This window comes from Gavialis gangeticus, unplaced genomic scaffold, assembly GCF_001723915.1.
Source record: "Gavialis gangeticus isolate Ggan-Ray unplaced genomic scaffold, GavGan_comp1, whole genome shotgun sequence".
In the NCBI taxonomy this organism is placed as follows: Eukaryota; Metazoa; Chordata; order Crocodylia; family Gavialidae; genus Gavialis; species Gavialis gangeticus.
Window position 1 is genome coordinate 25,771,245 of NW_017728993.1, and position 15,302 is coordinate 25,786,546.

At 47.6% G+C, this 15,302-nt stretch overlaps 1 protein-coding gene across 1 annotated transcript in view; it reads left to right on the plus strand.

Annotated features, from left to right (window-relative positions):
* ZSWIM5 (zinc finger SWIM-type containing 5) overlaps nt 1–15,302 on the plus strand; it is a gene marked incomplete at its 5' end in the record, with an annotated part of 149,394 nt that overhangs the window by 1,048 nt on the left and 133,044 nt on the right. The window lies entirely within an intron of this gene.

Below are 15,302 nucleotides of genomic sequence, written 5' to 3' on the forward strand. Positions count from 1 at the left end.
GAAGGAAAAAAAAGTTGGGGGGGGGGGGGCCTTCTCTTTTTTTTTCTATCTTTCTTTCAGAAATAGTTCATCCTACTGGGTTTATTTTCGGAGCATTGTGTGCAGGTGTGTTTTAATTCCGGATGGAAAGAGGCCGTATAATAAGCAAAGTAGGGTTTGCATTCAGAAGGGCTTAACCCAGACATTTTTCCAAGCCTGACATAGAAACCTCTTATTAAACCTCCGGGGTTGTGGAGGTCTTAAAATAAATGTGCAGCAAAAGAAATCCTTGATTTCTTTTTCTTTTTTAAAAAAGGAAAGGGTTTGATTCCACCCTGTTTGTGAACCTGTGTGTGCTAGGAGCTGTGTCGGCTTTCCCTTGTAGAGCTGGTGTGACATAATTTTGAAACTGAGTAATTGAAGAAGAAATTGAATTGTTTTGAAGGCAAATACATACATGTACAGAAATAAGTGAGTGTGTGTCTGCATATATGCGTGTGTGTGTACATATACACACATGCACACTGTGTGTACATGTGCATACATGTGTGTGTACATGTGTGTGTATATATGTGCACGCGTGTGCTTGTGTGTACATGCATGCAGTTTGATGTCTTCTGTGTAACTGTCTGTCCAGAGCGAAGCTGCTCTGAACGGCCTGAGTGCCGCGCGGGAGATGTTTTATTAAGCCGCCTTGGGAGCCACGGGTGGACTCGGCAGCAGTGCGGGGCGGACAGCTCGGGTAGCGGCATGTGAATGTTTGGGGTTTTACACAGGACTGTCTTGGTTTTTAAAGAGATTGCTCTCGGCGCCCCTCTGCACGGAGGCCCGAAGCGGTTGTCAGTTCGAACGTGGGGGTCAGGTGTGCAGAGAGGAGACACATGGTCTGCTCCCCAGGTGGGGGGTGCCGGAAAGCCCCTGGCCCTGGCTTGGGTTCTCCGCAGCCGCTGTCCCGACTGGAGCTGGTGGGTGGGAGTGTGGCTGCCTCTGGCATTTCATATCCCTCGACAAGCTGAAACTGTCCCCTTGAGGTCTGAGAGCAGAGCTCCCACCCACTGCTCTCTGCATCTTTGACTGAGGTCAGGTGCCATGTTTTGGAAATATTTACTGCACCATTAGGCCATGATATTTTTTCAAGGCTTTTATAAGAGGGTGGAGGTGGTGGAAATTTTGCAAGGGGGGTTTCCGCTCCCCCCCCAAATGTGTGTCGGGAGCATTGTTGCCTCCTGTATATCTGGGAAATTCTCTTCCAGTGGAAATGAAGGGGCGGTGTACGGTTTAACAGATGACACGGGGTTTTTTCCCCCCTGTTTGCACACCAGAGCTAACACAATAACAATGGGATTGCGTGATGATGGGAAGAAAGCCTGATGGTTTAGCAGGGGGGAGAGAGCCGGAGCCGCTTTCCAGCGCAAGGCCCGCAGATGATTTATATAAAACAAAACGCTTCGACAGGCTGCGTGTTTTATCTCGGCCAGCCGGTAGGCATAGCTAAGGAGAAACGTTTGCTCTGAAGTTTCCACATCCATTTTCACCAGGCTGCCAGGAGGCAGTGGCAAGGGTAGCCCTCGCCAGCGGAGAGGCGAGCAGCTTGCAGATCCAACTTGGCTTGCCATGAAGATGTGAACTTTGGTGTCGGCTTATATAGGAATGATCATGTTCTGGAAAGAAGCTGGCTTTCTTCCGTCTTGCCAGCATTAAATCCAAATGCTTGTTCCCCGCAGCTGTTATCTTCTTTGAACAAGCGTTCGCTCCCTGCGCTGGGCTCTGCAGCCTGGCATCTGACGTGTGTGCGGCTCTATTATTATTAATAAAGCTCACATGTGTATATGGCTGCCTCTTCTGACCCGCCTATTCAGAGCTGCAACCATCATCTGCCTGTGCAATCCCATTTTGCAGTGCTGATGGCACAGTCTACAATTTTTTATTTATTTATTTTTAATTTGAACCCAAGAAGCTGCCCCACATGAAAACTGCAGCTGGTGTAATGCAAAAAGGCTTGTAACAATGTAAATAAATGATTTTGGGGGCGTACAACCCGTTGGTGCCTGCAAAAACTCTGCGCCGTGTTATCAATTAATAATTCCTTCGTGCTTAGTAAAACTTAAACAGGGCTCAAATCCTGATCTCGTTGGAGTCATTAAATGGTTTTTTTTTTTCTTTTTGGGGTAAAAAGGTCTTGGAAGTGGAACACAAGCATCTTTGTCTCCTTACAAACTGCGGTATTATTATGTGCACAGATCCTGCCTTTGTGTGTGGGGCTGGGTTTTTTTTTTTTTAATTTTTTTAGACAAATGACAAAAGCATGGAGGAAAGGAATGCAGAAATTCAGGGCTTGATATAAAGCACAGGAGTGCAGTGCATCATGGGACGTCGAAAGGATACAAAACCTTTAACGGCGGCAGTTAATTTTTAACAAGTTCATTCGCATCAATATTTATGAATCAAAGTTTTACACCTTCAGGTCTTCAGTTCTTGCTGGGGGGAGACCTTCAGCAGAGTTTGAGAGCCGGCTGTTATCCCCCCGGAACAAATCCATGCCCCGCGCCTGTACTTCCTAATTTAGTATAATACATTTTGTCCTTGAGTTGTCATGTTTGCTTATGACAGCGCTGCTTATGACAGCGGTGGCGATTTTAGCTGGGAGCCTCTCTCTCCCTGGCTTTTACGACCACGCCATGGAAGGGCTCCTTTTTTACCGGAGCCATAAACATGCAGCTTTTCGTTGCGCTCGGCGTTATAACTTAACTTCTCCCAACCCAGGCGGAGTGCGGTGCATGTTTCTGGTACACAATAGGAGCTGTTGGAGATAAGGCTTTGTGCTGCACGGCAGCAGTATGCAGACCAGCCATAGGTACATACGCAGGATTGACTTTTGCTGCTCCAGCAACAATGAAGCAGGGCTTCAAAACGGTAAATATTTAGAGTGAGCGTGCTTGCAGGACTGCTAGTCCTTCTGCATGTTCATCTGGTGTTTCACAGCGCGAGCACACGTCACGGGCAGCTGTCGGCGCTCCGTTTCTTCTGTACGCTTCGTCCAGACAGATAGGGCTCGGCAGAGTTTTCTGCCCCAGCTTGAAGCACGACATTGAAGGTCGCTACCCGCGGAGTAGCCTTCCCTCCACTCGAGGAAAGGAGCAATTTAGAAATAGTTTTTTCATCTAAACTGGTCTTGAGCATTGGGCGCCTGCTGTCCTTGGGAAGATTTTGATCTCGGTGCCAAAAAAACCAGCAGACACAAATAATACAGATATTTTTCAAGTTGAAATTTTTTTTTTCACCTTGAAACAGGTGGGAAATTTCTTCTGATTAGAAGAAAGTGGCCATCTGCGTTCTGTTTCATTTAACATGTTGCCAGTCCGGTGTAAGTGCACATCTTTAAAATGTAAATCTCGTGCTCTTTAAAAGTCCAAATAGTCAGGGTAGAGACGTTTTCTCAGGCCAAAATGTAATCGTATTTTTGTTTAAACGTTGGTCGTTCTCATTCTGGAAATAGGTCTGGGCTTAGTAACGGGCTGGATGTGGTAAGGGAACCGATTTGAAGGGAGCAGCATATTTCATAAAGTGGTTTCTCCTTTTGAAACTTCCCATTAGGATGATACTGAAGGAGTTTCGTTTTCTGGGGAATCTCATTTTCGGTGGAATAGCTGTTTCACAGCATGTTCCTAATTTAATCTGTATTTCTTTTTTACTGCACTAGTTTACATTAACCACTTACAACGTCTTGGACCACATACAAGCAGGTGGCAGGGGTTACCTGAGGGCTGTCGCCATGCCCGTGCACAGATATGCCATTCCTTTCACAGTAGTTTTGGTCTTCACCTATTGAATGACATTAAAATTAAACACTAAGTGACATGCTGTGTTTATCACTGCGGATTTGCATATCAGATGTAGCTTGGGTGTGCTTATCACTTCTGCCATAACTTGGAATCTGTGCCAACACGGAGACAATTATTACTGGCAGGGCAAAGGGGCAGGGTGAAGTTTGAAAGCTGAAATTTTTACTCTGAGCAGATTCATTGGCTTTTGGGTCATCTTCAGATGCACAAACAGATGTTCTGAAGCGGGATGAGGGATTTTTTGTGGCTCTGTGGCAATTAGTACAGGAGGGGTGATCTTAATTAAAACAGGTCAAGCAGATATGGAAAATCCTGCCCAGTGAACTGTAAATATTTAGGGGTTGGTGTGCGTCCACACATTCATTAACGCACTTTAGGTACAGTGCGTTTAGTTTAGTACTTGCTTAATAAAGTACTAATGAAATGCTTAGTAACTAGAGTTACTGTGCAGTAGCACTGGCGTACGGTTTTTTTTGTGACACTTACTACACATCAGCACCGTAGCCAGACTCCTGGCAGCCCCAGGGGAACTTTTAGTATCATCCCCCTTTTGCCAGAGATGATGATGATGATGATAATAAATTACCATTTTCAGGCCCCCTTTCTGTCTGGGCCCTGGGCGGCTGCCTGGTTCACCCATGCCTGTATCCGGCCCTGGTGCACATCAGCCAAATCACACTGTGCAGGAGGCTATTAGCCCGGGTTTTAACTGCTGCACTACTGCGCAGTGTTATTAGGCTAATGCGCAGTAAATGTCTTGTGTAGACGCGTCCCAAGAGACCTAAATTACACGGGATAGTTTCTAGTCCTGGTAACTAGAGAATGTGATGTGGTTTGGGCGGGCAGCAACGCTGGGTTTTTAATTCGTCCGTTAGTATCTTTTTCCATGTTTGGAACAGGTGAGAAACGGGCATTTTCCATGTACTAAGTACGAGTTGTGTCCGCAGTGCCCGTTTCTCGTAGCCGCAGGCCGGAGGGATCCTTGTGGAAATGTGAGTGCTCAAACTCCATTAGCTGCGCCGGTCGAGGCGCTGTGAGTTCTTGTCGCTTTGTAAGAGAGGACGGGCTTTGCGGTGCCGTGAGGTTTGCTTTGATACCCGTCTTACAGTTACCACCTCGAGCCTGCGCTGACGCTTTAGAAAAGCTTTAAAAATAGTCAGGTCTAATATTACCAGAAGTGGGATAATGTTGTACTTTTAACAAGGCAGCTGTGAGCTATGAATCTACACTTTGGCTGCATGAGATTTTTCCTTCTCTCTGGAGATATTAATGGAGATTTTTTTTTTTTTTTTTTTTTGCTGCATTGGGGTGAAAAAAGATACATTAGCCTTATAGCTTTTATTTAAATGCATACGAACCTAATCTCGGAGAAGAATGCGAGGGCACGAGGGTGACAGCAGGTTTGCTGAGTTTATGTAATTAATTTATTTCTTTTTGTGTCTTAGATTAAATTCTGTCTCCGTCTTGCCAGCAGAAGTCCGATCACGCTGGGGCCTTAATTATATTTTCAGTTTGGGTGGCAGAGAGAGAGAAAACGGAGGGCAGAGCTGATATGTTGTGCTGTGCTTAATTTGAGGGGTTTTGCCTGGAGGTGTTATGTAGCGCTCTATGTTTAGCGGTGATGCAGCTTTTTCCCTCTTCTGCCCACTTCACTCGAGATGAGAATACCTAACGCTGCGAAGGAGGTGGAAAGCGATTTAAGAAGGAACAGTGCGGCATGTTGGATTTGCCTTGTTACGAATGCCCAGGATAGAAATTTTTAATGCAGAGACTGAGACTTTGTCGCAGGTCGCATGTTGGTAGATCCTGAAGCGCCGTGTTTCAAAGGGTGCCTTTCCCCTCGACGGCTTTTGGCAGTGGCTGATTTCTTTTTATCCCTGTGGGCGTGGGGCATAGATCTGTGTGCGCGCTGAGTAACAGGGAAGGAGTGACGATATTTTGACCTTACTTAGAGAGAGAGAGAGAAAATAGATATAGATCTCTCTCTCTCTCTCTATAAATAGATATCTATCTATCTATCTATCTACCTATATCGGGGTGGGCAATTATTTTGGGCAGAGGGCCACTTACTGAGTTTTGGGAAACCATTGAGGACCACATGACCGGGCAGATTAATATTAATTTTCTCAATTTTTTAGGGACCCCGCAGGCCGGATACAATGGCTTGGGGGGCTGCATGTGGCCTGCAGGCCGCATTTTGCCCACCCTGATCCAGATGGATAGATAGATATTCATCCTTTTGGCTTCCTTATTGGGGTTTAAGCCCAGACTTTTTGCCTTGGATGGAAAGTTTCCACTGAGCTGGAAGGAAATGGGTTTGAATGGGTTGCCCTTCTGTTTTTAACTTCATGCAACTTCCCCTCTTCATCAGTGCTCAGTTTGGTACTGATGCATCGGATGTCAGATAGTTTGAACCCTGAGGCCGGAAGAAGATCTTTCCTCTCTCGGAGAGCACTGGTGAGATCTGCTGGGGAAACTGGAAGGATTTCTTAGCGGGGTGGTGCCTGCGTAGCCAGACACGTTCGGCCTCCTTCCCCGCATGCTTAATGTAGCAAATCTGAAGCTGCTTTTAGCTCTGCTCCCTTCTGAAACAGCTGCGTCTTCTCTGCTCCTGCCCCCAGGTTTCACCCCTCTGTTTCCACCCCCAAGTACTGTATTTTGTGGTTGCAATGGAAGGAGTTGGTGTGTGCGCCTCCCTACCTTTTGCTGCTTCTTTTCAAGCACTCCTCTGCCTCCTCCCTGCATAATTCGAGTCGGGCTCTGCTGTTTCTCGGCTTTCTTGGATCTCGGCATCAATAAACATTGATCTGTTTTCCAGCGAGACCTAAAGCCTCGCCGCTGTGAAATGCCGGATCTGTTAACCTCATGAGTTCTCAGTGCTGCAGAACTCATCTGCCCTTGAATGAAGCCAGTTCTCTAGTGGGTTTTGAACAGGAGAGCCGGGAAGTGGCAGATTGTTTTTCAGTTTTTCATTCCTGCTGTTGGGTGAAGCTCCCGCAGGACCTGAAGTATTGACTCGGCCGGCCTCTGGGGTCCGGGAAAATGGCACTGGATTGATTTGCGTTAGAACTTTATCCTATGGAGGTTAGAAACGCAGGCCCTGATCCTGGAGGTTTGCTCCTTTCAGGAATGGGGTTTCTAATCTCTTGTTACAAAAAGCATAGCTCTGTCCAAAACGGGTGGGTTAGTAGCATACCCAGCTTAGTACGTCAACGGGAGAGAAAAGGGCCGGCTCTTTCCCAAGCCCTGAGTTTGAAGGACTGTGAGACCAAGCATTTCATTTTTAAAACTTTTTTTTTTTAATTTTCAAAGTTTAAACTTTAAGAAATCCCAAATAAATTGCATTTGATCAACTTATACGGCATGCATGATGTATGAACTCTTGAGGGTTTCCCAGCAGCAGAGACTCTTGGATGTGACCCACAAAGAATTTGCTGTCATGTCAGTCTAAGGTTATTCTTTTTTCTTTTAAACTTGTAAGCTTAGGAGTTTAAAGCAGGATTTTGCTTGGCTTGTGTTAGCACGGGTGAATGACTTTGCCTGTCATTTGCATAAAACCCTGAGCCACTGCACGTAGTTTTTCCAATGCATATAAATATTCTGTGCTTTTTTTGTTTTTCTAAACTCATTAAAAACATTTGCCATTTAAAAAAAACAAACAAACCCAAGAGGTGAAATCCTGAATGTCTTAACAGAAAATATTCCAAGCATGGGGATACTAATTACCTCTGTGTGATGCTTCCTTTCCCTGATTTTGAATGGGAAATGGTCTCATCTGCGGTCAAGGTTTGAAAAAGATGTTTCCACCTTCACTAGTACGTGATTACGGAGCTAATTGTGGGAAAAACACAACTCCAGTCGCGTTGCTCCTTTGATACCTGCCATTATTAGTTATTCACTGTTCTGTATTTGTTGGAAGTGATTTTCCTTATCTGTGCTTCCAGTGGGAGCTGCTGGTGAGAAGGGGCCGGCTCTTCCATTTTTCAAATGGGGAGTGATTGATCCAGCTTCTTATTGCAGCCCCTGTTGTGCCTCTTGCACGTGGTGCACCGCCTGTGTGGAACAGCAATGAGTGGTTGGCATTTCTGCACGGACAGTTGCAAGTTTGCCGAGTACCGCTGTAGGACGAGTCCCTCGATGAGGATGAACAGCGCCGTCCATTGGACCTGCATCCTGCATAACTACGGAAATCTCTCAGTGACCTTTGCCTCTACAAATTACTGCTCTTTCTACTAAAACACAAAGTATTTGGAGGTTCAGGGGTGGCTATAGTTTTGTCATTTTACCCTCTCCAGATACTTTTTATAGAATCCTAGAAAATGAGGGTTGGAAGGAGTTGCATCTTGTCCAACCCCCTGCTCCAAGCAGGACCAGCCCCAACTACATCATCCCAGACAAGGCTTTGTCTACCCGGGTCTTCAAAACCTCCAAAGATGGAGACTCTACCACCTCTCTGGGGAGCCTGTTCCAGTGTTTTACCACCCTCCTGATAAGAAAATTCTTCCTAATATCTAACCTCAACTTCATTGCTCCAACTTGAACTTTTCGCCCCTGCCCCCTAAGCCAACTCTGTTGAATTTAGTAGCAATGAATTGCTCCTACAGTATCAACAATCTCACTGCCAGACAAATGGATCTTGGTGCTGGCTTTCCCCTCCCTCCCCTCTGTCCTTTCTCAAATGTGTGGCTGCTTTGGTAGCATTTTCCTTGTGTGTCTTGACGTGCGCTAGAAATCAAATCTAATCAATTGCATGGATTTGTGTCTCCGCTCGGTTATTTTTTTGGCCTTTTTTGGCGTCTGAGCAGCTGGATGTCTGCTGACATCTGTGGGTCGGTCTGCTACGATTGAAAGGAGAAGTCATGCTCCTAGTGAATGGGTGCATGTGGGGGGAGGCTGAGATGGCAGTGACACCAAGTGAGCCGGGAGCGGGGAATAATTTAATCCCTTGCTTTATTAATTATTATACTGCTGATGCTTGCTTGATTGGGAGGGCAGGAGTTGGGAAGGTGTGTGAGCAACTGGCCCCACCCCTGCCCCTCATTGCCCCGCTACCCACTTCCCATCTCCATTCCTTTCTAACCATTTGAAGGAGCCGTCTGCATGGTGCTGCAGACCTCCCTTCTGCCATGCCTTTGCCTGCGGTGGATGCTCCAGGCTCTGGCAGGAAACTGCAGAGGTCCCAGTGTTTTGTTTCACTTCGCTTTGCTGAAATATCGACGGATCTCCGAGCAGCGTGCACTGCTGTCGCTTGCTCAGCGCTTCCCGCGGGTTTGGTCGGCGTGCGTGGGTAATGACCATGTGCAAAGGGGGGTGAAATCCCCCCACTTCTCGACAATCCCACTGGCTTGGTATTTCTGTTTGCTCCCGCAGCCTCCATAACATAAAACTATATATGACCTTTTATCTCGGGGAGGGGGGAAATAGGTTAAACCATTTTTAAAGGAAGTGTTGGAGTCAGCAAAGCTGCCCAAGGAGCCGCTTTCACATGGTTGATAGGCTGTGAAACTATTCAATGGACTTTGGTTTCAGAGACAATATCTGTTTAAATTAATCTTTGTCAGATCCGTGCTACCACAGACAATTCAAATTCCATTCACTTTCTGATCTCATAACAAAAAAGCACCTTACACTGGTTCTTTTATCATAAAATTAACTTTTGTCTGCGTGTCCTGGTAACTGTGGTGCCATTAAATCTTGTTGAAAAGGCTTTGCTGTAGGAGGATTCAATTTCTTTCAACAAGGCAGACTTTTTTTTCCCTCTATGTGCATTTTTTTTTTTTTAAAAGTGTTTGAGATGGATTAGAAAGAATGCCAACAGATGGACAGGGGCTTTTATTTGTTGACGACCATTGTGGACGTACAAGGAAAGGTTGGAAGAACTGGGACTGTTTAGTCTGGAGGAGAGAAGAGCGAGGGAAACAGTCTCCCTACACAAAAAGGGAATAGTCTGTCGCCATCCTCTTTCTAACCACGCTGGGTCTGCAGAGGACAGGACAAGAAGCAAAGGGCTGCAATCGCTCCCTGTGCCTGAAGAAGGGTGTCTGTACCCGAAAGCTTGCAAAGAACCATTTTTCCAATTATTGAGTTGGTTTAATGAAAGATCTCACATCTACCCATGAACCTTGGCTGCCCACGTCCTTAGATCAACACGGCTAGGACCAACACCCCCAAAATTGGAACAAGAGACATTCAGGCCGGGTATTAGGAAGAGCTGCCGAACTGGCGTGGTATGGACAGGGGCTGAACCTGCCACACGCAGGGGCTTGGACTGGCTTAGACCATGCTCAGCCCTGCTTTTCCATGACTGTCTAGGCTGCTGTTTTGAGCCAGGCACGTACAGGGGAGGAGAGAAAGCAGTGCTGAGCACGGTCTAAATACTGAACTAGTGGCCCTCTTGTCAAATTGTTAAGTATAAAGAACTGAGGCACTGTTTTTTCCCCCAGAGAGGTGCTCCATAGCGTCAGCCTCCATGGACTTGGCAGCTCCTGGATCAGCTCCTTAGTTTTCTGGCCTTTCACTAGAGATTGACTTTTTCCAGCTGCAGAAATCGGATGAGTGGATGGAAAGCGTCGTGTGCTTGTTTTGACACGTTCCTCTCTTAAAACATGCACCTAATCCTTCCTGTGCCATGGCCAAAGCAGATATCACCAGGCCCTCCAGGGATCGCTGGAGACGGCTTCCTTCCCTCTCCCTCCCCTGTCTGCTGGATGATCCTCTGAAGGGGCCTGGGTGATGTTTGGTGGATGTATCCTGGGGTTGGCAGGCGATGCCGCACTGTGACCTGAATGACTTTGATTACTCATCATCCAATGTAACGGAGAAGAATGGGACTCTGATTGCGAAGCAATTGGGGCCCCCCTTTGTGAATGCCATTTCCCCCTACTCTATTAGCTCTGCATTGTGTATCCTGGGCGTGTTTTGAGCCTGCAGTGAATGCTGCTGTTGAGTTTGGGCATTGCTCTGTGTTTTGGAGAAGTGGACTTTTAGGGTCAGAGTCAGCGGCCTTATTTTGCAAGGGAGACCCTTCTGCAAATTCCTCTGTGCCCAGGGCAAGTGGTTTTTATCCGGGGATGTGAATGAAAAGAAACGAGCACGTGCCTTGTCCTTGTCAGTGGTGAATTTGGGGTTGGGTGTGTGAACTTCTCTGCACGCTGTGGCCATAACACTTTGTGTTGGACCTCGCTGGCAGTAGTGTAACTAATGGGAGGCAACTGGGGCAGCGGTCCTAGGTGCTGACTTTGGAAGGGGTGTAGGGGAGAGTGCAGAAAATTAGCAGCTGCTGTCACACGCATGGTTGCGCTGGGCACATGCAAGCAGCTGGAAGTCGCCGTTGCTTCTGCATTGCAGCTGCCCTGGGCGTCTGGCTGGCTTGCTATGCCTCTGCTTGCTTGACATAGCCCGCAGCTCTCTGGGAGAGCAAAACACTAGGCCAGCGGTTCTCAACCTTTTTAGACGTGCGGCACCCCTCGGAGAACGCTAGCTCTTAGTTTTCACTTGCGTTTTGACTGCGGCAATACTAGACCCATTCTGCTGTTGCAGAGAGCTCGGACCAAAACAGGTGTGAATGTTTTCAACACGCTGGATTCCTATTTGCAATCTCTGGGTTTATCTTGTGCATGGTGTTTCTACATTCACCGCTCTGCACCCTTGGCAGGGTCTCAAGGCGTCTTGGCTGGGTATCGCTGCACTTGAACAACCCATTGCTTATGCTTTATAAAGGGTCCTATGTTTCAAGTGTATACATGCTTCTCCGGAGCTATAGCAAGTATATCCCCACAACAGTGGGGTCACTAGGAATGAAAGGTGCTCCTCTGATGTGCAGCTTGGAGTGACATCTCTGGGGCAAGAGTTGTCCTTGGAGCTCCTTCTAATGTGGATCTGTGGTCTGGGGTTTTTAGTAGCACATGTAAGACGTATTTAACAAGAAAATGGGGAAAAGACAGCTGACTATCTGGTGAATTGCCCTGGTGATTTTACCGTCGAATAAGATTTTTTTTTTTTGTGTGTGCACAGAAGAGAGGCCGTTATGTTGGAAACCCTTCCCCCCCAGTCTTACGCACCAGCAACGAGCCTTTGTGGAGGGTATCAGCATCTCGCCGGGGAGGGAGTCGTCTGGGTTGTCTGTGGCAGCAGTGCATCCCTGCTTCAACAGCAATGACTTGTGTTGGGTTTAAGCTGGTTGCTTTAGGCAAGTGTGTTCAAAACTTCAGCATTTCTGGAGGCCTGGGGAGGAAAAAAATTCCTATTTGTCTTTCACAGCACCACTTAACTGAAGGTATTTGCTATAAAACCTCAGCTGTTTTAGAGATGGGTACAATTAAGCACATTATTGGGTTTTAAATCGACCGGTAGTTCTGTTGGCATCTGACTGCACACAACAGATGAAAGTTACCGTACAATAAGCAAAATAAGAATTAATAATGAGAAAAAAGGTAGGTAAGCATTTAAGGTTTTCCTTTTAATTGATCCCCAGAAGTTGTTAAATTAGGAGATTAGAGAAATGTTCAAGGTCTAATATTTCTACCCCCATCCCCTCTCTGAGAAGGATCTTCTCTCAGAAGTATCATTGAATCTGTCCTTCGTAAATCAATTGTGTTTGGGTTGAGCCAACAACTTTGGAAGTTCCTGCCAAAATAAGTAGCATCTGGCTGGAAGGTTTAAAGCAAAGCCTTAAAACTTGGCTTCCACGAATGTCCTTGCATCAAGTTGCAAAGTTGCTGAGATCAGTTGAATTTTTGGAGGCCCTGAATCGAGAGGGCTGGGGGGATATAGTTACTTGGCGGGGATGATGTAGTTGGGGCTGGTCCTGCTTGGAGTAGGGGGTTGGACTGAATGTGACCTGAGCTCCCTTCACCCCTCGTTGTCTAGGATTCGAGGAGAGATGGTGGGGTGGCACATGGGACTTGGTGAATTGTCCCACGTTCCCTGCTGTCATTAGCAGGGTGCCCGAGATACTGGAGAACGTCGCTCACCAGCGTGCGTTGGGGCTCGGACTCCTTGCCTCTTGCATGAAACAGGACACGGCTCAGAGCAGGAAGCATTTGACGAGTTGTCCCTCTGCTCACTTCCGTGTTACTGCCGTGTTGTGTTACAGGCTTGGGTCATGACAGCAGCCAGCACCTTCCACGAGAGCAGTGGCCAGACCCGATTGTTTCCGGGAGAAATGCAGCTCTTCTTTTAAATGTGATGTGTTTCCATTTGCTCAATTTGGATCGCTCTTCTGGCGTTTCCTCCCCGTTACCGTCCTACAGCACAACCCTGATCAGTAGCCGTACCTAGCGATGGAGCAGAAGGACCTGCAAGGAAGGAGCTGGTTGTACGGCGTGCGGAGGCGTGGTGGCAAACGTGACTTGTTAACAAGGCGTTGGTGCTCCTGCCTGCTCCGGGTTGGGATGGCAATATGTCAGCGGTGAGCCTGGGATGTTGCAGACTGTTTTGCGCCTACAGGCTTCCTGAACCTGGATCTCACCTGCTAATAGCTTATGGCAGGGGTAGCCCATGGTTTTCTGGTGGTGGGCTGGAATGATCTGGCTTGGCTTGAAGAAAGGCTGGCACTGGGACCTGGCCCCTGCTGCCTAGCCATGGCATGGCATGGGCGCAACACCTGGCTGCCATGCAGTTGGCATAGGGGAGGACCCACACCATTGAAGCCCCTCTTCTGTGGGCTGGGTTGAGTGGTTCCAGCCCCATGGGCCATAAGTTGCTGGCCCCCAGCTTATGTTTCAGCCGAGATTCAGAGTTTAAAAGCGAATTGCAACATGTGAGTTAAAATCAGGTAATAAAAGAGGCCGTGGGACTACTTCTGGGGGAAGCATGGGGCATAGGCAGTGGCTATTGTATCCTCGTAGAGGCAAAACCCCTTACCTGGGGCTCTTGGCCTGTGAAATGCACTTGTGTAATTTTACTCACGTAAGTCATCCCAAGGGACATGCGTGCATTGCATCCTGTCGTTGCAAAGTCTTCTGAATTGCATTAATGATTCCCCCCCCGAACCTCCTAAAATCTTTTTAAACCTGAGAAGGATAATGATGAACTGTCCAATGTTTTCAGGTAGGATGCTAGCAACCTGCCCTCTGAGCGTCAGGCGGATGGGTGGACGCCTCTTGAAGCAGTTTAGTGCCAGTCCTGTAGCTCGCAAAACTTATTTTCAAAGGTCAGCTTCTTCGAGAAGGCAGAAGACGCTGGCTGAGGTCCGGGGGGGCGTCCTCGTGTAGTGACTACGGTTCCATTATTCTCTTGCTGTCACGGACTGAATGCAAAATAAGGCACAGCTGAAAGCAAGCTAATCAAATAGAAATTCAGCTGGAGGTGAGATTGAATAGATAGTGTGGAGAATTCAGATTCTATTACGGCGACAGGCGGGTTTCGAGGGACACGGAAAATTCAAATGCTGCATCGTCCTTTCGCAAAGAGTATTGTTCTCCCCCCAGTGTGGCTGGCTGTAGTTTGGCATCTGTGAAGATTCACATAAACAGATGAAGGGCTTAGCAGGCACGGCTGCTTTGCATGTGGAAATCCTGTGCTAAATAAGACGGAGCTTCTCTTTTTTTATGCCTTAAAAATCCAAAATTTTGACTGGGATGATATAGTTGGGGCTGGTCCTGCTTGGAGCAGGGGCTTGGACTAGATGCGACCTCCTGAGATCCCTTCCCAGCCCCATTTTTAGTCTGCAGAAGAGAAGACCGAGGGGATTGAATAGCAGCCTTCCACTCCCTGCAGGGGGATTGCAAAGAGGATGGAGCTGGGCTGCTCTCAGTGGGGGCAGATGACAGGACAGGGAGCACTGGTCTTGCAGTAGCATTAGTCTTGCAGTGGGACATTGAACCTACTTTACATGTGGCAGTTTAGGGTATCCTGGATGCCTCCATGCGCTGTGACTGCGGGTTGGGACAAGAGGGTTATTGACAATGTTCTGGTTGGAGAAGGGTAGAGAGATGCTTGTTGAGGATGGTCTGGATAGGGCTGATCCTGCCTGGACTAGATGCCCTCGTGGGGGCCCTGCCAGCTCGACTTTCCTCTGATTCTGGGAACATCCAGGCTCTCTGCAGATGCTGCTTGCTGTTGTGCGTGCTTCAGTTTGCTCATTGTTTTGGTGGGGGGAGCATTTTCCCAGCTTACGTTTTACAGAATGATGCTGGAAATTGGCTCAGACACTGGGATACATCCCTAACCTGAGGAGCTGCCTATGAGACCCTCCCAGCCATAACGGGCTGAGCTGATGTTGGCAGAGTGAAGCATGCTGTGGATTGTCAGCTTAGCTGTCTTGCCCGTGGGCTGGCAAAGGTGGGGAACTGTTGATCTCTTTTGCAGGGGGTGCAAGGAAAAACAACTGAGGGGTTCCCCAGTTCTCCGCTCAATAGCCCAGTTATCCATGGAAAGTTGGAGCCCTTGTGCCCTTTCATACCTATAGTTTCATAGCTGGTAGGATCGGAAGGGACCCAAGCAGATCATCAAGTCTGACCCCCTGCTGTGGCAGGAAAG